The sequence below is a fragment of the Hippocampus zosterae genome, chromosome 8, assembly GCF_025434085.1.
Source record: "Hippocampus zosterae strain Florida chromosome 8, ASM2543408v3, whole genome shotgun sequence".
Taxonomy (NCBI): Eukaryota; Metazoa; Chordata; class Actinopteri; order Syngnathiformes; family Syngnathidae; genus Hippocampus; species Hippocampus zosterae.
The window spans coordinates 16,685,801-16,701,527 of NC_067458.1; the positions used below are offsets into that span (position 1 = coordinate 16,685,801).

The 15,727-nt window shown below is 48.8% G+C and overlaps 33 non-coding genes across 33 annotated transcripts; all 33 read right to left on the reverse strand.

The window, feature by feature from the left end:
- Nucleotides 1-310: 310 nt before the first annotated feature.
- trnai-aau (transfer RNA isoleucine (anticodon AAU)) lies at nt 311-384 on the reverse strand. Its single transcript has one exon. It is a non-coding gene; the product is annotated as a tRNA-Ile (tRNA).
- A 255-nt stretch (nt 385-639) lies between these two features.
- On the reverse strand, nt 640-713 carry trnai-aau (transfer RNA isoleucine (anticodon AAU)). Its single transcript has one exon. It is a non-coding gene; the product is annotated as a tRNA-Ile (tRNA).
- A 250-nt stretch (nt 714-963) lies between these two features.
- On the reverse strand, nt 964-1,037 carry trnai-aau (transfer RNA isoleucine (anticodon AAU)). Its single transcript has one exon. It is a non-coding gene; the product is annotated as a tRNA-Ile (tRNA).
- Nucleotides 1,038-1,625: 588 nt separating this feature from the next.
- trnai-aau (transfer RNA isoleucine (anticodon AAU)) lies at nt 1,626-1,699 on the reverse strand. Its single transcript has one exon. It is a non-coding gene; the product is annotated as a tRNA-Ile (tRNA).
- A 255-nt stretch (nt 1,700-1,954) lies between these two features.
- trnai-aau (transfer RNA isoleucine (anticodon AAU)) lies at nt 1,955-2,028 on the reverse strand. The gene has a single exon. It is a non-coding gene; the product is annotated as a tRNA-Ile (tRNA).
- A 258-nt stretch (nt 2,029-2,286) lies between these two features.
- On the reverse strand, nt 2,287-2,360 carry trnai-aau (transfer RNA isoleucine (anticodon AAU)). The gene has a single exon. It is a non-coding gene; the product is annotated as a tRNA-Ile (tRNA).
- Nucleotides 2,361-2,615: 255 nt separating this feature from the next.
- On the reverse strand, nt 2,616-2,689 carry trnai-aau (transfer RNA isoleucine (anticodon AAU)). Its single transcript has one exon. It is a non-coding gene; the product is annotated as a tRNA-Ile (tRNA).
- Nucleotides 2,690-2,948: 259 nt separating this feature from the next.
- Nucleotides 2,949-3,022, reverse strand: trnai-aau (transfer RNA isoleucine (anticodon AAU)). Its single transcript has one exon. It is a non-coding gene; the product is annotated as a tRNA-Ile (tRNA).
- Nucleotides 3,023-3,280: 258 nt separating this feature from the next.
- Nucleotides 3,281-3,354, reverse strand: trnai-aau (transfer RNA isoleucine (anticodon AAU)). Its single transcript has one exon. It is a non-coding gene; the product is annotated as a tRNA-Ile (tRNA).
- A 250-nt stretch (nt 3,355-3,604) lies between these two features.
- Nucleotides 3,605-3,678, reverse strand: trnai-aau (transfer RNA isoleucine (anticodon AAU)). The gene has a single exon. It is a non-coding gene; the product is annotated as a tRNA-Ile (tRNA).
- A 255-nt stretch (nt 3,679-3,933) lies between these two features.
- On the reverse strand, nt 3,934-4,007 carry trnai-aau (transfer RNA isoleucine (anticodon AAU)). The gene has a single exon. It is a non-coding gene; the product is annotated as a tRNA-Ile (tRNA).
- A 923-nt stretch (nt 4,008-4,930) lies between these two features.
- Nucleotides 4,931-5,004, reverse strand: trnai-aau (transfer RNA isoleucine (anticodon AAU)). Its single transcript has one exon. It is a non-coding gene; the product is annotated as a tRNA-Ile (tRNA).
- Nucleotides 5,005-5,263: 259 nt separating this feature from the next.
- trnai-aau (transfer RNA isoleucine (anticodon AAU)) lies at nt 5,264-5,337 on the reverse strand. Its single transcript has one exon. It is a non-coding gene; the product is annotated as a tRNA-Ile (tRNA).
- Nucleotides 5,338-5,592: 255 nt separating this feature from the next.
- Nucleotides 5,593-5,666, reverse strand: trnai-aau (transfer RNA isoleucine (anticodon AAU)). The gene has a single exon. It is a non-coding gene; the product is annotated as a tRNA-Ile (tRNA).
- Nucleotides 5,667-5,916: 250 nt separating this feature from the next.
- trnai-aau (transfer RNA isoleucine (anticodon AAU)) lies at nt 5,917-5,990 on the reverse strand. The gene has a single exon. It is a non-coding gene; the product is annotated as a tRNA-Ile (tRNA).
- A 919-nt stretch (nt 5,991-6,909) lies between these two features.
- On the reverse strand, nt 6,910-6,983 carry trnai-aau (transfer RNA isoleucine (anticodon AAU)). The gene has a single exon. It is a non-coding gene; the product is annotated as a tRNA-Ile (tRNA).
- Nucleotides 6,984-7,900: 917 nt separating this feature from the next.
- Nucleotides 7,901-7,974, reverse strand: trnai-aau (transfer RNA isoleucine (anticodon AAU)). Its single transcript has one exon. It is a non-coding gene; the product is annotated as a tRNA-Ile (tRNA).
- A 259-nt stretch (nt 7,975-8,233) lies between these two features.
- trnai-aau (transfer RNA isoleucine (anticodon AAU)) lies at nt 8,234-8,307 on the reverse strand. The gene has a single exon. It is a non-coding gene; the product is annotated as a tRNA-Ile (tRNA).
- Nucleotides 8,308-8,562: 255 nt separating this feature from the next.
- trnaf-aaa (transfer RNA phenylalanine (anticodon AAA)) lies at nt 8,563-8,636 on the reverse strand. The gene has a single exon. It is a non-coding gene; the product is annotated as a tRNA-Phe (tRNA).
- Nucleotides 8,637-8,895: 259 nt separating this feature from the next.
- Nucleotides 8,896-8,969, reverse strand: trnai-aau (transfer RNA isoleucine (anticodon AAU)). Its single transcript has one exon. It is a non-coding gene; the product is annotated as a tRNA-Ile (tRNA).
- A 259-nt stretch (nt 8,970-9,228) lies between these two features.
- trnai-aau (transfer RNA isoleucine (anticodon AAU)) lies at nt 9,229-9,302 on the reverse strand. The gene has a single exon. It is a non-coding gene; the product is annotated as a tRNA-Ile (tRNA).
- A 923-nt stretch (nt 9,303-10,225) lies between these two features.
- trnai-aau (transfer RNA isoleucine (anticodon AAU)) lies at nt 10,226-10,299 on the reverse strand. Its single transcript has one exon. It is a non-coding gene; the product is annotated as a tRNA-Ile (tRNA).
- Nucleotides 10,300-10,887: 588 nt separating this feature from the next.
- Nucleotides 10,888-10,961, reverse strand: trnai-aau (transfer RNA isoleucine (anticodon AAU)). The gene has a single exon. It is a non-coding gene; the product is annotated as a tRNA-Ile (tRNA).
- A 255-nt stretch (nt 10,962-11,216) lies between these two features.
- trnai-aau (transfer RNA isoleucine (anticodon AAU)) lies at nt 11,217-11,290 on the reverse strand. Its single transcript has one exon. It is a non-coding gene; the product is annotated as a tRNA-Ile (tRNA).
- A 250-nt stretch (nt 11,291-11,540) lies between these two features.
- Nucleotides 11,541-11,614, reverse strand: trnaf-aaa (transfer RNA phenylalanine (anticodon AAA)). Its single transcript has one exon. It is a non-coding gene; the product is annotated as a tRNA-Phe (tRNA).
- Nucleotides 11,615-11,873: 259 nt separating this feature from the next.
- Nucleotides 11,874-11,947, reverse strand: trnai-aau (transfer RNA isoleucine (anticodon AAU)). Its single transcript has one exon. It is a non-coding gene; the product is annotated as a tRNA-Ile (tRNA).
- Nucleotides 11,948-12,206: 259 nt separating this feature from the next.
- Nucleotides 12,207-12,280, reverse strand: trnai-aau (transfer RNA isoleucine (anticodon AAU)). Its single transcript has one exon. It is a non-coding gene; the product is annotated as a tRNA-Ile (tRNA).
- A 923-nt stretch (nt 12,281-13,203) lies between these two features.
- On the reverse strand, nt 13,204-13,277 carry trnai-aau (transfer RNA isoleucine (anticodon AAU)). Its single transcript has one exon. It is a non-coding gene; the product is annotated as a tRNA-Ile (tRNA).
- Nucleotides 13,278-13,865: 588 nt separating this feature from the next.
- On the reverse strand, nt 13,866-13,939 carry trnai-aau (transfer RNA isoleucine (anticodon AAU)). The gene has a single exon. It is a non-coding gene; the product is annotated as a tRNA-Ile (tRNA).
- A 255-nt stretch (nt 13,940-14,194) lies between these two features.
- Nucleotides 14,195-14,268, reverse strand: trnai-aau (transfer RNA isoleucine (anticodon AAU)). Its single transcript has one exon. It is a non-coding gene; the product is annotated as a tRNA-Ile (tRNA).
- Nucleotides 14,269-14,518: 250 nt separating this feature from the next.
- trnai-aau (transfer RNA isoleucine (anticodon AAU)) lies at nt 14,519-14,592 on the reverse strand. Its single transcript has one exon. It is a non-coding gene; the product is annotated as a tRNA-Ile (tRNA).
- Nucleotides 14,593-15,180: 588 nt separating this feature from the next.
- trnai-aau (transfer RNA isoleucine (anticodon AAU)) lies at nt 15,181-15,254 on the reverse strand. Its single transcript has one exon. It is a non-coding gene; the product is annotated as a tRNA-Ile (tRNA).
- Nucleotides 15,255-15,509: 255 nt separating this feature from the next.
- Nucleotides 15,510-15,583, reverse strand: trnai-aau (transfer RNA isoleucine (anticodon AAU)). Its single transcript has one exon. It is a non-coding gene; the product is annotated as a tRNA-Ile (tRNA).
- Between the last annotated feature and the right edge of the window lie 144 nt (nt 15,584-15,727).

Genomic DNA, 15,727 nt, shown 5'->3' on the forward strand with positions numbered 1-15,727 from the left:
ATGACCTTGGCGTTATTAGCACCACGCTCTAACCAACTGAGCTAACCGGCCACATGCGTGACATTTAGCTCTTTGACTTCACGTGCAAACAAAGACTGGTAGTTGCCATTGGATTGGTGTCAGCGTCTGGACATCGGACCATTTCATACTCAGCTCAAGTAAAGTACACTGCAGACAGGCAGGGGGCAAGCACACAGCCTTGTAAACGGTTACCAAGACTGGAAATGATCACCAAGCGATGTTGTCATTGATCCTGTCCAATCATGACATGAAGGACTTGAAATCGCTTGAGCTCGGTCGCTGAAGGACATGGCCCGTACGGGGGTTGAACCCGTGACCTTGGCGTTATTAGCACCACGCTCTAACCAACTGAGCTAACCGGCCTCATGCACTACATTTAGCTCGTTGACTTCACGTGCAAACAAAGTCTGGTAGTTTTGCATTGGTGGCGGCGTCTGGAAATCGGACCATTTCAAATTCTGCTCAAGTAAAGTACACCGTCGAGAGGCATGGGGCAAGCACACGTCCTTGTAAAATGTGACCAAGACTAGAAATGATCGCAAAGCAATGTTTTTATTGGTCCTGTCCAATCATGACATGAAGGACTTCAAATGGCTTGAGCTCTGTCGCTAAAGGACATGGCCCGTACGGGGGTCGAACCCGTGACCTTGGCGTTATTAGCACCACGCTCTAACCAACTGAGCTAACCGGCCTCATGTACTACATTTAGCTCTTCGACTTCACGTGCAAACAAAGTCTGGTAGTTTTGCTTCGGTGGCGCCGTCTGGAAATCGGACCATTTCAAATTCTGCTCAAGTACACTGTAGACAGGCAGGGGGCAAGCACACATCCTTGTAAAAGGTGACCAAGACGGGAAACGATCACCAAGCGATGTTGTCATTGATCCTGTCCAATCATAACATGAAGGACTTGAAATCGTTTGAGCTCGGTCGCTAAAGGACATGGTCAGTACGGGGGTCGAACCCATGACCTTGGCGTTATTAGCACCACGCTCTAACCAACTGAGCTAACTGGCCTCATGCACTACATTTAGCTCGTTGACTTCACGTGCAAACAAAGTCTGGTAGTTTTGCATTGGTGGCGCCGTCTGGAAATCGGACCATTTCAAATTCTGCTCAAGTAAAGTACACCGTCGAGAGGCATGGGGCAAGCACACGTCCTTGTAAAATGTGACCAAGACTAGAAATGATCGCAAAGCAATGTTGTTATTGGTCCTGTCCAATCATGACATGAAGGACTTGAAATCGTTTGAGCTCGGTCGCTAAAGTACATGGTCAGTACGGGGGTCGAACCCATGACCTTGGCGTTATTAGCACCACGCTCTAACCAACTGAGCTTACCGGCCACATGCGTGACATTTAGCTCTTTGACTTCACGTGCAAACAAAGACTGGTAGTTGCCATTGGATTGGTGTCAGCGTCTGGACATCGGAGCATTTCATACTCAGCTCAAGTAAAGTACACTGCAGACAGGCAGGGGGCAAGCACACAGCCTTGTAAACGGTTACCAAGACTGGAAATGATCACCAAGCGATGTTGTCATTGATCCTGTCCAATCATGACATGAAGGACTTGAAATCGCTTGAGCTCGGTCGCTAAAGGACATGGCCCGTACGGGGGTCGAACCCGTGACCTTGGCGTTATTAGCACCACGCTCTAACCAACTGAGCTAACCGGCCTCATGCACTACATTTAGCTCGTTGACTTCACATGCAAACAAAGTCTGGTAGTTTTGCATTGGTGGCGGCGTCTGGAAATCGGACCATTTCAAATTCTGCTCAAGTAAAGTACACCGTCGAGAGGCATGGGGCAAGCACACGTCCTTGTAAAATGTGACCAAGACTAGAAATGATTGCAAAGCAATGTTGTTATTGGTCCTGTCCAATCATGACATGAAGGACTTCAAATGGCTTGAGCTCTGTCGCTAAAGGACATGGCCCGTACGGGGGTCGAACCCGTGACCTTGGCGTTATTAGCACCACGCTCTAACCAACTGAGCTAACCGGCCACATGTACACTGTTTAGCTCTTTGACTTCACGTGCAAACAAAGTCTGGTAGTTACTATTGGATTGGTGTCAGCGTCTGGACATCGGACCATTTCATACTCAGCTCAAGTAAAGTACACTGCAGACAGGCAGGGGGCAAGCACACAGCCTTGTAAACGGTTACCAAGACTGGAAATGATCACCAAGCGATGTTGTCATTGATCCTGTCCAATCATGACATGAAGGACTTGAAATCGTTGAGCTCGGTCGCTAAAGGACATGGCCCGTACGGGGGTCGAACCCGTGACCTTGGCGTTATTAGCACCACGCTCTAACCAACTGAGCTAACCGGCCTCATGTACTATATTTAGCTCTTTGACTTCAGGTGCAAAAAAAGTCTGGTAGTTTTGCATTGGTGGCGCCGTCTGGAAATGGGACCATTTCAAATTCTGCTCAAGTAAAGTACACTGTCAGGAGGCATGGGGCAAGCACACGTCCTTGTATAATGTGACCAAGACTAGAAATGATCGCAAAGCAGTGTTGTTATTGGTCTTGTCCAATCATGACATGAAGGACTTCAAATGGCTTGAGCTCTGTCGCTAAAGGACATGGCCCGTACGGGGGTCGAACCCGTGACCGTGGCGTTATTAGCACCACGCTCTAACCAACTGGGCTAACCGGCCACATGTACACTGTTTAGCTCTTTGACTTCACGTGCAAACAAAGTCTGGTAGTTACTATTGGATTGGTGTCAGCGTCTGGACATCGGACCATTTCATACTCAGCTCAAGTAAAGTACACTGCAGACAGGCAGGGGGCAAGCACACAGCCTTGTAAACGGTTACCAAGACTGGAAATGATCACCAAGCGATGTTGTCATTGATCCTGTCCAATCATGACATGAAGGACTTGAAATCGCTTGAGCTCGGTCGCTAAAGGACATGGCCCGTACGGGGGTCGAACCCGTGACCTTGGCGTTATTAGCACCACGCTCTAACCAAGTGAGCTAACCGGCCTCATGTACTACATTTAGCTCTTCGACTTCACGTGCAAACAAAGTCTGGTAGTTACTATTGGATGGGTGGCAGCGTCTGGACATGGGACCATTTCATACTCTGCTCAAGTAAAGTACACTGCAGACAGGGAGGGGGCAAGCACACATCCTTGTAAACAGTTACGAAGACTGGAAATGATCACCGAGCGATGTTGTCATTGATCCTGTCCATTCATGCCATGAAAGACTTGAAATCGTTGAGCTCGGTCGCTAAAGGACATGGCCCGTACGGGGGTCGAACCCGTGACCTTGGCGTTATTAGCACCACGCTCTAACCAACTGAGCTAACCGGCCTCATGTACTACATTTAGCTCTTCGACTTCACGTGCAAACAAAGTCTGGTAGTTTTGCTTCGGTGGCGCCGTCTGGAAATCGGACCATTTCAAATTCTGCTCAAGTACACTGTAGACAGGCAGGGGGCAAGCACACATCCTTGTAAAAGGTGACCAAGACGGGAAACGATCACCAAGCGATGTTGTCATTGATCCTGTCCAATCATGACATGAAGGACTTGAAATCGTTTGAGCTCGGTCGCTAAAGGACATGGTCAGTACGGGGGTCGAACCCATGACCTTGGCGTTATTAGCACCACGCTCTAACCAACTGAGCTAACCGGCCACATGCGTGACATTTAGCTCTTTGACTTCACGTGCAAACAAAGTCTGGTGGTTTTGCATTGGTGGCGCCGTCTGGAAATCGGACCATTTCAAATTCTGCTCAAGTAAAGTACACTGTCGAGAGGCATGGGGCAAGCACAAGTCCTTGTAAAATGTGACCAAGACTAGAAATGATCGCAAAGCAATGTTGTTATTGGTCCTGTCCAATCATGACATGAAGGACTTCAAATGGCTTGAGCTCTGTCGCTAAAGGACATGGCCCGTACGGGGGTCGAACCCGTGACCTTGGCGTTATTAGCACCACGCTCTAACCAACTGAGCTAACCGGCCACGTGTACACTGTTTAGCTCTTCGACTTCACGTGCAAACAATGTCTGGTAGTTACTATTCGATTGGTGTCAGCGTCTGGACATCGGACAATTTCAAATTCTGCTCAAGTAAAGTACACTGTAGACAGGCAGGGGGCAAGCACACATCCTTGTAAAAGGTGACCAAGACTGGAAGCGATCACCAAGCGATGTTGTCATTGATCCTGTCCAATCATGACATGAAGGACTTGAAATCGCTTGAGCTCGGTCGCTATAGGACATGGCCCGTACGGGGGTCGAACCCGTGACCTTGGCGTTATTAGCTCCACGCTCTAACCAAGTGAGCTAACCGGCCTCATGTACTACATTTAGCTCTTCGACTTCACGTGCAAACAAAGTCTGGTAGTTACTATTGGATTGGTGTCAGCGTCTGGACATCGGACCATTTCATACTCAGCTCAAGTAAAGTACACTGCAGACAGGCAGGGGGCAAGCACACAGCCTTGTAAACGGTTACCAAGAATGGAAATGATCACCAAGCGATGTTGTCATTGATCCTGTCCAATCATGACATGAAGGACTTGAAATCGTTGAGCTCGGTCGCTAAAGGACATGGCCCGTACGGGGGTCGAACCCGTGACCTTGGCGTTATTAGCACCACACTCTAACCAAGTGAGCTAACCGGCCTCATGTACTACATTTAGCTCTTCGACTTCACGTGCAAACAAAGTCTGGTAGTTACTATTGGATGGGTGGCAGCGTCTGGACATGGGACCATTTCATACTCTGCTCAAGTAAAGTACACTGCAGACAGGGAGGGGGCAAGCACACATCCTTGTAAACAGTTACGAAGACTGGAAATGATCACCGAGCGATGTTGTCATTGATCCTGTCCATTCATGCCATGAAAGACTTGAAATCGTTGAGCTCGGTCGCTAAAGGACATGGCCCGTACGGGGGTCGAACCCGTGACCTTGGCGTTATTAGCACCACGCTCTAACCAACTGAGCTAACCGGCCACATGCGTGACATTTAGCTCTTTGACTTCACGTGCAAACAAAGACTGGTAGTTGCCATTGGATTGGTGTCAGCGTCTGGACATCGGACCATTTCATACTCAGCTCAAGTAAAGTACACTGCAGACAGGCAGGGGGCAAGCACAAAGCCTTGTAAACGGTTACCAAGACTGGAAATGATCACCAAGCGATGTTGTCATTGATCCTGTCCAATCATGACATGAAGGACTTGAAATCGCTTGAGCTCGGTCGCTGAAGGACATGGCCCGTACGGGGGTTGAACCCGTGACCTTGGCGTTATTAGCACCACGCTCTAACCAACTGAGCTAACCGGCCTCATGCACTACATTTAGCTCGTTGACTTCACGTGCAAACAAAGTCTGGTAGTTTTGCATTGGTGGCGGCGTCTGGAAATCGGACCATTTCAAATTCTGCTCAAGTAAAGTACACCGTCGAGAGGCATGGGGCAAGCACACGTCCTTGTAAAATGTGACCAAGACTAGAAATGATCGCAAAGCAATGTTTTTATTGGTCCTGTCCAATCATGACATGAAGGACTTCAAATGGCTTGAGCTCTGTCGCTAAAGGACATGGCCCGTACGGGGGTCGAACCCGTGACCTTGGCGTTATTAGCACCACGCTCTAACCAACTGAGCTAACCGGCCTCATGTACTACATTTAGCTCTTCGACTTCACGTGCAAACAAAGTCTGGTAGTTTTGCTTCGGTGGCGCCGTCTGGAAATCGGACCATTTCAAATTCTGCTCAAGTACACTGTAGACAGGCAGGGGGCAAGCACACATCCTTGTAAAAGGTGACCAAGACGGGAAACGATCACCAAGCGATGTTGTCATTGATCCTGTCCAATCATAACATGAAGGACTTGAAATCGTTTGAGCTCGGTCGCTAAAGGACATGGTCAGTACGGGGGTCGAACCCATGACCTTGGCGTTATTAGCACCACGCTCTAACCAACTGAGCTAACTGGCCTCATGCACTACATTTAGCTCGTTGACTTCACGTGCAAACAAAGTCTGGTAGTTTTGCATTGGTGGCGCCGTCTGGAAATCGGACCATTTCAAATTCTGCTCAAGTAAAGTACACCGTCGAGAGGCATGGGGCAAGCACACGTCCTTGTAAAATGTGACCAAGACTAGAAATGATCGCAAAGCAATGTTGTTATTGGTCCTGTCCAATCATGACATGAAGGACTTGAAATCGTTTGAGCTCGGTCGCTAAAGTACATGGTCAGTACGGGGGTCGAACCCATGACCTTGGCGTTATTAGCACCACGCTCTAACCAACTGAGCTTACCGGCCACATGCGTGACATTTAGCTCTTTGACTTCACGTGCAAACAAAGACTGGTAGTTGCCATTGGATTGGTGTCAGCGTCTGGACATCGGAGCATTTCATACTCAGCTCAAGTAAAGTACACTGCAGACAGGCAGGGGGCAAGCACACAGCCTTGTAAACGGTTACCAAGACTGGAAATGATCACCAAGCGATGTTGTCATTGATCCTGTCCAATCATGACATGAAGGACTTGAAATCGTTGAGCTCGGTCGCTAAAGGACATGGCCCGTACGGGGGTCGAACCCGTGACCTTGGCGTTATTAGCACCACACTCTAACCAAGTGAGCTAACCGGCCTCATGTACTACATTTAGCTCTTCGACTTCACGTGCAAACAAAGTCTGGTAGTTACTATTGGATGGGTGGCAGCGTCTGGACATGGGACCATTTCATACTCTGCTCAAGTAAAGTACACTGCAGACAGGGAGGGGGCAAGCACACATCCTTGTAAACAGTTACGAAGACTGGAAATGATCACCGAGCGATGTTGTCATTGATCCTGTCCATTCATGCCATGAAAGACTTGAAATCGTTGAGCTCGGTCGCTAAAGGACATGGCCCGTACGGGGGTCGAACCCGTGACCTTGGCGTTATTAGCACCACGCTCTAACCAACTGAGCTAACCGGCCTCATGTACTACATTTAGCTCTTCGACTTCACGTGCAAACAAAGTCTGGTAGTTTTGCTTCGGTGGCGCCGTCTGGAAATCGGACCATTTCAAATTCTGCTCAAGTACACTGTAGACAGGCAGGGGGCAAGCACACATCCTTGTAAAAGGTGACCAAGACGGGAAACGATCACCAAGCGATGTTGTCATTGATCCTGTCCAATCATGACATGAAGGACTTGAAATCGTTTGAGCTCGGTCGCTAAAGGACATGGTCAGTACGGTGGTCGAACCCGTGACCTTGGCGTTATTAGCACCACGCTCTAACCAACTGAGCTAACCGGCCACATGTACTAAATTTAGCTCTTCGACTTCACGTGCAAACAAAGTCTGGTAGTTAACTAATGGATTGGTGGCAGCGTCTGGACATGGGACCATTTCATACTCTGCTCAAGTAAAGTACACTGCAGACAGGCAGGGGGCAAGCACACATCCTTGTAAAAGGTGACCAAGGCTGGAAATGATCACCAAGCGATGTTGTCATTGATCCTGTCCAATCATGACATGAAGGACTTGAAATCGTTTGAGCTCTGTCGCTAAAGGACATGGCCCGTACGGGGGTCGAATCCGTGACCTTGGCGTTATTAGCACCACGCTCTAACCAACTGATCTAACCGGCCACATGTACTAAATTTAGCTCTTCGACTTCACGTGCAAACAAAGTCTGGTAGTTACTCTTGGATTGGTGGCAGCGTCTGGACATGGGACCATTTCAAATTCTGCTCAAGTAAAGTACACTGTAGACAGGCAGGGGGCAAGCACACATCCTTGTAAAAGGTGACCAAGACTGGAAGCGATCACCAAGCGATGTTGTCATTGATCCTGTCCAATCATGACATGAAGGACTTGAAATCGCTTGAGCTCGGTCGCTATAGGACATGGCCCGTACGGGGGTCGAACCCGTGACCTTGGCGTTATTAGCTCCACGCTCTAACCAACTGAGCTAACCGGCCACATGCGTGACATTTAGCTCTTTGACTTCACGTGCAAACAAAGTCTGGTAGTTACTATTGGATTGGTGTCAGCGTCTGGACATCGGACCATTTCATACTCAGCTCAAGTAAAGTACACTGCAGACAGGCAGGGGGCAAGCACACAGCCTTGTAAACGGTTACCAAGACTGGAAATGATCACCAGGTGATGTTGTCATTGATCCTGTCCAATCATGACATGAAGGACTTGAAATCGTTTGAGCTCGGTCGCTAAAGGACATGGCCCGTACGGGGGTCGAACCCATGACCTTGGCGTTATTAGCACCACGCTCTAACCAACTGAGCTAACCGGCCACGTGTACACTGTTTAGCTCTTTGACTTCACGTGCAAACAAAGTCTGGTAGTTTTGCATTGGTGGCGCCGTCTGGAAATCGGACCATTTCAAATTCTGCTCAAGTCAAGTACACTGTCGAGAGGCATGGGGCAAGCACACGTCCTTGTAAAATGTGACCAAGACTAGAAATGACCGCAAAGCAATGTTGTTATTGGTCCTGTCCAATCATGACATGAAGGACTTCAAATGGCTTGAGCTCTGTCGCTAAAGGACATGGCCCGTACGGGGGTCGAACCCGTGACCTTGGCGTTTTTAGCACCACGCTCTAACCAACAGAGCTCACCGGCCACATGTACTAAATTTAGCTCTTCGACTTCACGTGCAAACAAAGTCTGGTAGTTACACTTGGATTGGTGGCAGCGTCTGGACATGGGACCATTTCAAATTCTGCTCAAGTAAAGTACACTGTAGACAGGCAGGGGGCAAGCACACATCCTTGTAAAAGGTGACCAAGACTGGAAGCGATCACCAAGCGATGTTGTCATTGATCCTGTCCAATCATCACATGAAGGGCTTGAAATCGCTTGAGCTCGGTCGCTATAGGACATGGCCCGTACGGGGGTCGAACCCGTGACCTTGGCGTTATTAGCACCACGCTCTAACCAACTGAGCTAACCGGCCACGTGTACACTGTTTAGCTCTTCGACTTCACATGCAAACAAAGTCTGGTAGTTACTATTGGATTGGTGTAAGCGTCTGGACATCGGACCATTTCAAATTCTGCTCAAGTAAAGTACACTGTAGACAGGCAGGGGGCAAGCACACATCCTTGTAAAAGGTGACCAAGACTGGAAGCGATCACCAAGCGATGTTGTCATTGATCCTGTCCAATCATGACATGAAGGACTTGAAATCGCTTGAGCTCGGTCGCTATAGGACATGGCCCGTACGGGGGTCGAACCCGTGACCTTGGCGTTATTAGCACCACGCTCTAACCAACTGAGCTAACCGGCCACGTGTACACTGTTTAGCTCTTCGACTTCACGTGCAAACAAAGTCTGGTAGTTACTATTGGATTGGTGTCAGCGTCTGGACATCGGACCATTTCAAATTCTGCTCAAGTAAAGTACACTGTAGACAGGCAGGGGGCAAGCACACATCCTTGTAAAAGGTGACCAAGACTGGAAGCGATCACCAAGTGATGTTGTCATTGATCCTGTCCAATCATGACATGAAGGACTTGAAATCGCTTGAGCTCGGTCGCTATAGGACATGGCCCGTACGGGGCTCAAAGCCGTGACCTTGGCGTTATTAGCACCACGCTCTAACCAACTGAGCTAACCGGCCACGTGTACACTGTTTAGCTCTTTGAGTTCACGTGCAAACAAAGTCTGGTAGTTACTATTGGATTGGTGTCAGCGTCTGGACATCGGACCATTTCATACTCTGCTCAAGTAAAGTACACTGCAGACAGGCAGGGGGCAAGCACACATCCTTGTAACAGTTACGAAGACTGGAAATGATCACCAAGCGATGTTGTCATTGATCCTGTCCAATCATGCCATGAAAGACTTGAAATCGTTGAGCTCGGTCGCTAAAGGACATGTCCCGTACGGGGGTCGAACTCCTGACCTTGGCGTTATTAGCACCACGCTCTAACCAACTGAGCTAACCGGCCACATGCGTGACATTTAGCTCTTTGACTTCACGTGCAAACAAAGTCTGGTAGTTACTATTGGATTGGTGTCAGCGTCTGGACATCGGACCATTTCATACTCAGCTCAAGTAAAGTACACTGCAGACAGGCAGGGGGCAAGCACACAGCCTTGTAAACGGTTACCAAGACTGGAAATGATCACCAGGTGATGTTGTCATTGATCCTGTCCAATCATGACATGAAGGACTTGAAATCGTTTGAGCTCGGTCGCTAAAGGACATGGCCCGTACGGGGGTCGAACCCATGACCTTGGCGTTATTAGCACCACGCTCTAACCAACTGAGCTAACCGGCCACATGCGTGACATTTAGCTCTTCGACTTCACGTGCAAACAAAGTCTGGTAGTTTTGCATTGGTGGCGCCGTCTGGAAATCGGACCATTTCAAATTCTGCTCAAGTAAAGTACACCGTCGAGAGGCATGGGGCAAGCACACGTCCTTGTAAAATGTGACCAAGACTAGAAATGATCGCAAAGCAATGTTGTTATTGGTCCTGTCCAATCATGACATGAAGGACTTGAAATCGTTTGAGCTCGGTCGCTAAAGTACATGGTCAGTAAAGGGGTCGAACCCATGACCTTGGCGTTATTAGCACCACGCTCTAACCAACTGAGCTAACCGGCCACATGCGTGACATTTAGCTCTTTGACTTCACGTGCAAACAAAGACTGGTAGTTGCCATTGGATTGGTGTCAGCGTCTGGACATCGGACCATTTCATACTCAGCTCAAGTAAAGTACACTGCAGACAGGCAGGGGGCAAGCACACAGCCTTGTAAACGGTTACCAAGACTGGAAATGATCACCAAGCGATGTTGTCATTGATCCTGTCCAATCATGACATGAAGGACTTGAAATCGCTTGAGCTCGGTCGCTGAAGGACATGGCCCGTACGGGGGTTGAACCCGTGACCTTGGCGTTATTAGCACCACGCTCTAACCAACTGAGCTAACCGGCCTCATGCACTACATTTAGCTCGTTGACTTCACGTGCAAACAAAGTCTGGTAGTTTTGCATTGGTGGCGGCGTCTGGAAATCGGACCATTTCAAATTCTGCTCAAGTAAAGTACACCGTCGAGAGGCATGGGGCAAGCACACGTCCTTGTAAAATGTGACCAAGACTAGAAATGATCGCAAAGCAATGTTTTTATTGGTCCTGTCCAATCATGACATGAAGGACTTCAAATGGCTTGAGCTCTGTCGCTAAAGGACATGGCCCGTACGGGGGTCGAACCCGTGACCTTGGCGTTATTAGCACCACGCTCTAACCAACTGAGCTAACCGGCCTCATGTACTACATTTAGCTCTTCGACTTCACGTGCAAACAAAGTCTGGTAGTTTTGCTTCGGTGGCGCCGTCTGGAAATCGGACCATTTCAAATTCTGCTCAAGTACACTGTAGACAGGCAGGGGGCAAGCACACATCCTTGTAAAAGGTGACCAAGACGGGAAACGATCACCAAGCGATGTTGTCATTGATCCTGTCCAATCATGACATGAAGGACTTCAAATGGCTTGAGCTCTGTCGCTAAAGGACATGGCCCGTACGGGGGTCGAACCCGTGACCTTGGCGTTTTTAGCACCACGCTCTAACCAACAGAGCTCACCGGCCACATGTACTAAATTTAGCTCTTCGACTTCACGTGCAAACAAAGTCTGGTAGTTACACTTGGATTGGTGGCAGCGTCTGGACATGGGACCATTTCAAATTCTGCTCAAGTAAAGTACACTGTAGACAGGCAGGGGGCAAGCACACATCCTTGTAAAAGGTGACCAAGACTGGAAGCGATCACCAAGCGATGTTGTCATTGATCCTGTCCAATCATCACATGAAGGGCTTGAAATCGCTTGAGCTCGGTCGCTATAGGACATGGCCCGTACGGGGGTCGAACCCGTGACCTTGGCGTTATTAGCACCACGCTCTAACCAACTGAGCTAACCGGCCACGTGTACACTGTTTAGCTCTTCGACTTCACATGCAAACAAAGTCTGGTAGTTACTATTGGATTGGTGTAAGCGTCTGGACATCGGACCATTTCAAATTCTGCTCAAGTAAAGTACACTGTAGACAGGCAGGGGGCAAGCACACATCCTTGTAAAAGGTGACCAAGACTGGAAGCGATCACCAAGCGATGTTGTCATTGATCCTGTCCAATCATGACATGAAGGACTTGAAATCGCTTGAGCTCGGTCGCTATAGGACATGGCCCGTACGGGGGTCGAACCCGTGACCTTGGCGTTATTAGCACCACGCTCTAACCAACTGAGCTAACCGGCCACGTGTACACTGTTTAGCTCTTCGACTTCACGTGCAAACAAAGTCTGGTAGTTACTATTGGATTGGTGTCAGCGTCTGGACATCGGACCATTTCAAATTCTGCTCAAGTAAAGTACACTGTAGACAGGCAGGGGGCAAGCACACATCCTTGTAAAAGGTGACCAAGACTGGAAGCGATCACCAAGTGATGTTGTCATTGATCCTGTCCAATCATGACATGAAGGACTTGAAATCGCTTGAGCTCGGTCGCTATAGGACATGGCCCGTACGGGGCTCAAAGCCGTGACCTTGGCGTTATTAGCACCACGCTCTAACCAACTGAGCTAACCGGCCACGTGTACACTGTTTAGCTCTTTGAGTTCACGTGCAAACAAAGTCTGGTAGTTACTATTGGATTGGTGTCAGCGTCTGGACATCGGACCATTTCATACTCTGCTCAAGTAAAGTACACTGCAGACAGGCAGGGGGCAAGCACACATCCTTGTAACAGTTACGAAGACTGGAAATGATCACCAAGCGATGTTGTCATTGATCCTGTCCAATCATGCCATGAAAGACTTGAAATCGTTGAGCTCGGTCGCTAAAGGACATGTCCCGTACGGGGGTCGAACTCCTGACCTTGGCGTTATTAGCACCACGCTCTAACCAACTGAGCTAACCGGCCACATGCGTGACATTTAGCTCTTTGACTTCACGTGCAAACAAAGTCTGGTAGTTACTATTGGATTGGTGTCAGCGTCTGGACATCGGACCATTTCATACTCAGCTCAAGTAAAGTACACTGCAGACAGGCAGGGGGCAAGCACACAGCCTTGTAAACGGTTACCAAGACTGGAAATGATCACCAGGTGATGTTGTCATTGATCCTGTCCAATCATGACATGAAGGACTTGAAATCGTTTGAGCTCGGTCGCTAAAGGACATGGCCCGTACGGGGGTCGAACCCATGACCTTGGCGTTATTAGCACCACGCTCTAACCAACTGAGCTAACCGGCCACATGCGTGACATTTAGCTCTTCGACTTCACGTGCAAACAAAGTCTGGTAGTTTTGCATTGGTGGCGCCGTCTGGAAATCGGACCATTTCAAATTCTGCTCAAGTAAAGTACACCGTCGAGAGGCATGGGGCAAGCACACGTCCTTGTAAAATGTGACCAAGACTAGAAATGATCGCAAAGCAATGTTGTTATTGGTCCTGTCCAATCATGACATGAAGGACTTGAAATCGTTTGAGCTCGGTCGCTAAAGTACATGGTCAGTAAAGGGGTCGAACCCATGACCTTGGCGTTATTAGCACCACGCTCTAACCAACTGAGCTAACCGGCCACATGCGTGACATTTAGCTCTTTGACTTCACGTGCAAACAAAGACTGGTAGTTGCCATTGGATTGGTGTCAGCGTCTGGACATCGGACCATTTCATACTCAGCTCAAGTAAAGTACACTGCAGACAGGCAGGGGGCAAGCACACAGCCTTGTAAACGGTTACCAAGACTGGAAATGATCACCAAGCGATGTTGTCATTGATCCTGTCCAATCATGACATGAAGGACTTGAAATCGCTTGAGCTCGGTCGCTGAAGGACATGGCCCGTACGGGGGTTGAACCCGTGACCTTGGCGTTATTAGCACCACGCTCTAACCAACTGAGCTAACCGGCCTCATGCACTACATTTAGCTCGTTGACTTCACGTGCAAACAAAGTCTGGTAGTTTTGCATTGGTGGCGGCGTCTGGAAATCGGACCATTTCAAATTCTGCTCAAGTAAAGTACACCGTCGAGAGGCATGGGGCAAGCACACGTCCTTGTAAAATGTGACCAAGACTAGAAATGATCGCAAAGCAATGTTTTTATTGGTCCTGTCCAATCATGACATGAAGGACTTCAAATGGCTTGAGCTCTGTCGCTAAAGGACATGGCCCGTACGGGGGTCGAACCCGTGACCTTGGCGTTATTAGCACCACGCTCTAACCAACTGAGCTAACCGGCCTCATGTACTACATTTAGCTCTTCGACTTCACGTGCAAACAAAGTCTGGTAGTTTTGCTTCGGTGGCGCCGTCTGGAAATCGGACCATTTCAAATTCTGCTCAAGTACACTGTAGACAGGCAGGGGGCAAGCACACATCCTTGTAAAAGGTGACCAAGACGGGAAACGATCACCAAGCGATGTTGTCATTGATCCTGTCCAATCATAACATGAAGGACTTGAAATCGTTTGAGCTCGGTCGCTAAAGGACATGGTCAGTACGGGGGTCGAACCCATGACCTTGGCGTTATTAGCACCACGCTCTAACCAACTGAGCTAACTGGCCTCATGCACTACATTTAGCTCGTTGACTTCACGTGCAAACAAAGTCTGGTAGTTTTGCATTGGTGGCGCCGTCTGGAAATCGGACCATTTCAAATTCTGCTCAAGTAAAGTACACCGTCGAGAGGCATGGGGCAAGCACACGTCCTTGTAAAATGTGACCAAGACTAGAAATGATCGCAAAGCAATGTTGTTATTGGTCCTGTCCAATCATGACATGAAGGACTTGAAATCGTTTGAGCTCGGTCGCTAAAGTACATGGTCAGTACGGGGGTCGAACCCATGACCTTGGCGTTATTAGCACCACGCTCTAACCAACTGAGCTTACCGGCCACATGCGTGACATTTAGCTCTTTGACTTCACGTGCAAACAAAGACTGGTAGTTGCCATTGGATTGGTGTCAGCGTCTGGACATCGGAGCATTTCATACTCAGCTCAAGTAAAGTACACTGCAGACAGGCAGGGGGCAAGCACACAGCCTTGTAAACGGTCACCAAGACTGGAAATGATCACCAAGCGATGTTGTCATTGATCCTGTCCAATCATGACATGAAGGACTTGAAATCGCTTGAGCTCGGTCGCTAAAGGACATGGCCCGTACGGGGGTCGAACCCGTGACCTTGGCGTTATTAGCACCACGCTCTAACCAACTGAGCTAACCGGCCTCATGCACTACATTTAGCTCGTTGACTTCACATGCAAACAAAGTCTGGTAGTTTTGCATTGGTGGCGGCGTCTGGAAATCGGACCATTTCAAATTCTGCTCAAGTAAAGTACACCGTCGAGAGGCATGGGGCAAGCACACGTCCTTGTAAAATGTGACCAAGACTAGAAATGATTGCAAAGCAATGTTGTTATTGGTCCTGTCCAATCATGACATGAAGGACTTCAAATGGCTTGAGCTCTGTCGCTAAAGGACATGGCCCGTACGGGGGTCGAACCCGTGACCTTGGCGTTATTAGCACCACGCTCTAACCAACTGAGCTAACCGGCCACATGTACACTGTTTAGCTCTTTGACTTCACGTGCAAACAAAGTCTGGTAGTTACTATTGGATTGGTGTCAGCGTCTGGACATCGGACCATTTCATACTCAGCTCAAGTAAAGTACACTGCAGACAGGCAGGGGGCAAGCGCAC